This window comes from Ranitomeya variabilis, chromosome 2 (assembly GCF_051348905.1).
Source record: "Ranitomeya variabilis isolate aRanVar5 chromosome 2, aRanVar5.hap1, whole genome shotgun sequence".
Taxonomy (NCBI): Eukaryota; Metazoa; Chordata; class Amphibia; order Anura; family Dendrobatidae; genus Ranitomeya; species Ranitomeya variabilis.
In genome coordinates this window covers 1093728429-1093734731 of record NC_135233.1, presented here as the reverse complement: position 1 = coordinate 1093734731, position 6303 = coordinate 1093728429, and positions in this window count along the sequence as shown.

Below are 6303 nucleotides of genomic sequence, written 5' to 3'. Positions count from 1 at the left end.
GATCTTGAGGCAGGCAAGGTAGTGAGTGATAACGGAAGGAATTTCATGGCTGCCATCTCCCTTTCCCAACTGAAACACATTCCTTGCCTGGCTCACACCTTAAACCTGGTGGTGCAGTGCTTATTGAAAACTTATCCTGGGTTCTCCGACCTGCTCCTCAAAGTGCGTGGACTTTGCTCACATATCCGACGTTCGCCTGTACACTCCAGCCGTATGCAGACCTATCAGCGGTCTTTGAACCTTCCCCAGCATCGCCTAATCATAGACGTTGCAACAAGGTGGAACTCAACACTGCACATGCTTCAGAGACTGTGCCAACAGAGGCGTGCTGTTATTTATTTGTGGGAGGATACACATACACGGGCAGGCAGTAGGATGGCAGACATGGAGTTGTCAGGTGTGCAGTGGTCGAAGATACAAGACATGTGTCAAGTCCTTCAGTGTTTTGAGGAATGCACACGGCTGGTTAGTGCAGACAACGCCATAATAAGCATGAGCATCCCCCTAATGCGTCTGCTGATGCAAAGTTTGACGCACATAAAGGAGCAGGCGTCTGCACCAGAGGAAGAGGAAAGCCTTGATGACAGTCAGCCATTGTCTGGTCAGGGCAGTGTACAGGACGAGGTAGCGGGCGAAGAGGAGGTGGAGGACGAGGAGGATGATGGGGATGAGTATATTTTTAATGCGGAAGCTTTCCCGGGGGCACTGGAAATTGGTTGCGTGGCAAGGCCGGGTTCTGGTTTTTTGAGGGACACAAGTGACGTAGATTTGCCTGAAACTGCCCCTCAACCAATCACAACCGGAGATTTGACAACTGGAACTTTGGCCCACATGGCAGATTAAGCCTTATGTATCCTAAAAAGGGACACACGCATTACGAAAATGATGAACGATGACAATTACTGGTTGGCCTGCCTCCTCGATCCACGCTATAAAGGCAAATTGCAAAATATTATGCCACATGAGAACTTGGAACTAATATTAGCAACCAAACAATCAACTCTTGTTGACCGTTTGCTTCAGGCATTCCCAGCACACAGCGCACGTGATCGTTCTCACACGAGCTCCAGGGGGGCAGCAGACTAGGAGTGTTAGGGGTGCACACATCAGAAGTGGCGTTGGACAGAGGGGTTTTCTGACCAGGTTGTGGAGTGATTTTGCTATGACCGCAGACAGGACAGGTACTGCTGCATCAATTGAAAGTGACAGGCGACAACATTTGTCCAGTATGGTTACTAACTATTTTTCATCCCTTATCGATGTTATCCCTCAACCGTCATTCCCATTTGATTACTGGGCATCAAAATTAGACACCTGGCCAGAATTGGCAGAATATGCATTGCAGGAGCTTGCTTGCCCGGCAGCAAGTGTCCTATCAGAAAGAGTATTCAGTGCTGCAGGTTCAATATTAACCGAAAAAAGGACTCGTCTGGCTACCCAAAATGTTGACGATCTAACATTCATTAAAATGAACCACAACTGGATTTCGAAATCTTTTGCCCCACCTTGCCCGGCCGACATAGTCTATGCGATGACATCCTTCCACACCTGCCACTGACAATACCATTGTGTTGACATGTATGATGGTACTTAACATAGTCAGGGGCAGTGTCCTCTATTTACCACAGTAAATACTTTGCGCTAAATTAGTAGGTCTGAAACAACGCAGAGGATCCCACCCCTGAACCTAATGATTGCACCCTTTAGTGTTTTTGTTTTGTTTTAATGCGAAACATTCACATTTAATTGTTGTTTTTGACTACTAACTGGCAGACACTCATTACAATCGGCCTCCGTTGACCAGACCACTGCTGCCCGTGTACCCCTGGAACCAATTATAAAGTGCCTACAGCCAGCCCATTTTATTGTGTTAGGCCTTCGAAGCCTGTCTGCGGTCCCTCCTTCCACTAGGCCTACACTGACAAAGGTACACCTGACAACAGACACATGGACCTGTAGGCATGGCCACGGAAGGTTACGTGTCCTTTGTGGCTCAATGGGTTAATGTATTGGATGCATGGTCCACACAGGGGACAGCCTGCTAATTCTGTCTGCAGTCCCTAATTCAAGTTGTCCTCAACTGAATAAAGCTGAGCTTCTACCTTCCGGCTCTGATTAACTGCTGTTTTTAAACACATTGGTGGTTCCGGCCTACTAACGGTGTCTGCCCCTGCCTGGTGTTGTCCTCAACTGAATACAGCTGAGCTTCTACCTTCTGGCTCTGATTAAGCTTTTTTTTTTTTTTTTAATTGCTGGATGGGGCCTAATACCTCTGTTTGCTGCTCCCTGGTGTTTGTCCTCAACTGAATAAAGCTGAGCTTCTACCTTCTGCCTTTGATTAACTGCTGTTTTTAAAAAAAAATGGTGGTTCCGGCCTACTAACGGTGTCTGCCCCTGCCTTCTGTTGTCCTCAACTGAATAAAGCTGAGCTTCTACCTTCTGGCTCTGATTAACTGCTGTTTTTTAAAAAAATTGGTGGTTCCGGCCTACTAACGGTGTCTGCCCCTGCCTTCTGTTGTCCTCAACTGAATAAAGCTGAGCTTCTACCTTCCGGCTCTGATTAACTGCTGTTTTTAAACACATTGGTGGTTCCGGCCTACTAACGGTGTCTGCCCCTCCCTGGTGTTGTCCTCAACTGAATAAAGCTGAGCTTCTACCTTCTGGCTCTGATTAACTGCTGTTTTTAAAAAAAATTGGTGGTTCCGGCCTACTAACGGTGTCTGCCCCTGCCTTCTGTTGTCCTCAACTGAATAAAGCTGAGCTTCTACCTTCCGGCTCTGATTAACTGCTGTTTTTAAACACATTGGTGGTTCCGGCCTACTAACGGTGTCTGCCCCTGCCTTCTGTTGTCCTCAACTGAATAAAGCTGAGCTTCTACCTTCTGGCTTTGATTAACTGCTGTTTTTAAAAAAAAATGGTGGTTCCGGCCTACTAACGGTGTCTGCCCCTGCCTTCTGTTGTCCTCAACTGAATACAGCTGAGCTTCAACCTTCTGCCTCTCATTAACTGCTGTTTTTAAAAAAAAAATGGTGTTTAGGGCCTACTAACGGTTTCTGCCCCTCCCTGGTGTTGCCCTCAACTGAATACAGCTGAGCTTCAACCTTCTGCCTCTCATTAACTGCTGTTTTTTTTTAAAAAAATGGTGTTTAGGGCCTACTAACGGTTTCTGCCCCTCCCTGGTGTTGTCCTCAACTGAATAAAGCTGTGCTTCACCCTTCTGTTCCAAATTAAGATTTTTAAAAAAGAAATTGGGTGTTTAGGGCCTACTAACGGTGTCTGCCCCTCCCTGGTGTTGTCCTCAACTGAATAAAGCTGTGCTTCAACCTTCTGGCTCTTATTAACTGCTGTTTTTTAAAAGATTGGTGGTTCCGGCCTACTAACGGTGTCTGCCCCTCCCTCGTGTTGTCCTCAACTGAATAAAGCTGTGCTTCAACCTTCTGTTCCAAATTAAGATTTTTAAAAAAGAAATTGGGTGTTTAGGGCCTACTAACGGTGTCTGCCCCTGCCTGGTGTTGTCCTCCACTGAACAAAGCTGAGTTTCCACCTTCTGGCTCTTTTTTTTTTTTTTTTTTTAAATTGCTGGATGGGGCCTAATAGCTCTGTTTGCTCCTCCCTGGTGTTTGTCCTCAACTAAAAAAAGCTGAGCTTCAACCTTCTGGCTTTCGGCCTATATTATCAGATATTAAACTGCATTTGGCCTTCAACTTTGGTTCCGGCCTACTAACGGTGTCTGCCCCTGCGTGGTGTTTGTCCTCAACTGAATAAAGCTGAGCTTCAACCTTCTGGCTTTTGGCCTACAGTAGCAGATATTAAACTGCATTTGGCCTATTAGTGTGTTTGGGCCCTTAAAACAGTGTCTGCTGCTCTTGGGTTTGCTACTCCACTCAACAAAGCAATGCCGCCTGTTTAGTCCTGTTACCAATTTTGAACTGCATTTAGCCTACTTTATTCTTTGGCCCTATATCTGTTTCCTCCTCATCCTGCCCATTGCCCAGCCACTGCTAAATGAGTCTGCTGGTACATTGACCTAGACCACTACATTCCCCTTGCACTCTACACAGCCAGAATCTGACCCTGCTGAAAGTAAGGTTCCCCTTCCCGCATGTTATACCACCTTACACAGGGACAAAGAGGAAGGTGCAGATGAAAGTGCAGGTTCCTTCATCAGGTGGGGGTGGCATACTCGTTGGCGACGTCACTGGCACAGGGCCCCTCAGAGTACGCAAAAGTGTCGCTGCTGGTGGGAGGCGCCCCCGCCATGCAAACACACATCGCTGTACTTTGAGGGGCCCTGTGCCAGTGCCAATGCGAACGAGTGGCCCCCCCCTGCTTGCTCAGGATCACAGCACTTGCAACGTTGAAATACTTACCTCTCCCTGCTCCACCGCCGTGACGTAGTCCACGTTTCCTGGGCCCACTAAAACCTTGAACCAGCCCTACCCCCCACAACTTTTGCCAAATGACCCCCAATTTCCAGTGCCCAACTATTATTATAAAGATAATTAAGATTGACAAGCTTCAGAAAACAAGAATGGATGTTTTTGGAATTAAAATGGGCACTGTAGGTGTTTTCCTGGCCTCCACTCACTGCCGACTATGCTTCCCCATTGACTTGCATTGGGTTTCGTGTTTCGGTCGATCCCCGACTTTTAGCGATAATCGGCCGACTGCACTCGACTCGACTCTGGACTAAGTCGGGTTTCACAAAACCCGACTCGATCTTAAAAAAATGAAAGTCGCTCAACCCTAGTAATCACATTTCTTGTACAATGTTATGTTCCTTGCCTCTCACTGCCCCCCCCCCAAAAAAAAATATTTAGAATGGTATCTGCCCCAAAAGATGTTTATTATGCTCTAAAGCCTCTACAGACTCCAAAACATAATACAAATATATCCTGTAAGGGTTTAAATATTTTTTTTAAAGACTCTACTCACCTGACCTTCACGATCCTCTGCATGCTCTGAATCAATCATCTCTCTGAATCTTTCAGTGCTGACTACACTTCAAGTAGTCACGAGGTCGTCGTGAAGCGCGTCAATGTAAATATCTTCCCACAAGATCATTGGTGACGTGATGCAAGTCTCTGATGTCAGCTACATAGATTCCACTCCACATGACCACCTAAAGCCAAGTCAGAGATGGAAGGTCAGACGCAGCCGTCAGTGTGAAATAAAAGTAAAAAACCTGGTAGCAGATTCCCTTTAAAGTATAGTTGTCATTCCTAGTGCTGGTATTGATAATATTCATGAGAAATGTAGGCAGTAGAATAAAAGCGGATGAGCCAGAAAGTGGGAAAACTAGCGTGGTGGCACGTGGAGTCAGTAGTGGCCGCGCTCCGTGCACGAGGCTGCATAGTCACTAGTGGCTGCTAGAAATGCAAAGCTTTCCTAGGGGTTCCATTTATATTAATGGACGGAGCAGTCAGGCAGACATAAGTTATAAAATATAGCAAGACGCTTACGTTTTCAATAAGGAAGTGCAGTAATTTAATAGCTTGTCCCGAGGAAAAGCTCCAAGAGAAACTTTCAATAGATGGTTGGAAAATGTTGACGACTCACATTCATAGAAATATTGTATCTCCAAAATGTCCGGGCAGTTCTGATTCCATCGGTCATCCTCATGCTGACGGCTTCTATTCGAGGGCACAATATGTCTTATGTCCACGTCCATTATTATTACAGGAATATGTCGGGGTGTTGGGGGAATCCACATCTACTGGAAATCTCCAAATCTTTGTTATGATTTTCACAATCATCTTTATGCCAGAGATGAGTAAATAGAGTCAATCACAACCAATCAAATTTGTGGCAAATTTTCTGAAAAATTGGATTAGCAAAAATTTACATTTTTAGGGATTTTAGTTGCACCAATATAGGAAAATGTCATTTTGGTGGATAAGTTTGAGAGCCAGGAAGGATTTAAAAAGATTAAAAAAAAGATTAAACTTACCTGTCCTAGGTCCAACGCTCATGAATCCTAAAGCCACAGGTCCCCATTCGATTTGGATTTATCTTCCCTCTGGTCGTTGCGTCTGACCTTCCATCTCTGACTTGGCTTTAAGTGGTCATGTGGAGTGGAATGTATGTAGCTGACATCAGAGACTTGCATCACGTCACCAATGATCTTGTGGGAAGATATTTACATTGATGCGCTTCATGACCACCTTGTGACTACTTGAAGTGTAGTCAGCACTGAAAGATTCAGAGAGATGATTGATTCGAAGCATGCAGAGGATCGTGAAGGTCAGGTGAGTAGAGTCTTTAAAAAAAATATTTAAACCCTTACAGGATATATTTTTATTA